The sequence below is a fragment of the Artemia sp. Qi Xiang Cuo genome, chromosome 6, assembly GCF_049724085.1.
Source record: "Artemia sp. Qi Xiang Cuo chromosome 6, ASM4972408v1, whole genome shotgun sequence".
NCBI lineage: Eukaryota > Metazoa > Arthropoda > Branchiopoda > Anostraca > Artemiidae > Artemia > Artemia sp. Qi Xiang Cuo.
The window spans coordinates 72655709-72656418 of record NC_142799.1 but is presented as its reverse complement, the minus strand read 5'-3'; the positions used below and the strand labels follow the sequence as shown (position 1 = coordinate 72656418).

The 710-nt window shown below is 47.9% G+C and overlaps 1 non-coding gene across 1 annotated transcript; it reads left to right on the top strand.

The window, feature by feature from the left end:
• Positions 1-320: 320 nt before the first annotated feature.
• TRNAK-CUU (transfer RNA lysine (anticodon CUU)) lies at positions 321-393 on the top strand. The gene has a single exon. It is a non-coding gene; the product is annotated as a tRNA-Lys (tRNA).
• The last annotated feature ends 317 nt before the right edge of the window (positions 394-710 follow it).

The following is a 710-nucleotide window of genomic DNA, read 5'->3' as shown; positions in this document are numbered from 1 at the left end:
TTCAGAACTAAAGCCAGAATAAAAGAAACTGATAACTGAAAATTAAGATAAAGTGTTGTTTTGTCAAAATTTCAATAGGTATATACCTGTCATGTAGGCACGTTTCGGGACCCTCTGGAGGGAGAGGGAGTTGAGGCGGGTACTTCGGGGTGCTTTCCCCGGACATGCTTTGGCCTGTTGACCCGTCCCTGGGACTTTGGTTTTTGTAGCCTGAACCCTTTCCAAGATAGCCAAAAGTAGCTAAAATAGAATTTTACCTATGAATGACAGTATATATATATGGAATCTTTAAATTAGCTAAAGCCCTTTAAATCTTTAAAGCCCGGCTAGCTCAGTTGGTAGAGTATGAGACTCTTAATCCCAGGGTCGTGGGTTCGAGCCTCACGTTGGGCGTATTTTTCTGGCCTCCCCCAAGCCATTCAGCGTGTCCCCAGGTGGCGATAGGGGAACGCTCTACAGATATGTAGGGTACCTCCATAGGAGGCACGGACCAAGGGGGGACGTTGTTCTTGGGGGTCCATAACAGAATCTGGGGAGCCCTCGCCCGGGGTCATAAATACAGGCGGAGGAGGAAGAAGGCCCCTCAAATGTACACTCAAAAGGGCCCATAAAAGTCCCATGAGTTGTAAACCTTCTCCCAGCAATGGGTTAAATTGCACGGTGATGCAGAACACCATCGCGGGAGGATCCTCTATAGGAGGACAACTGTG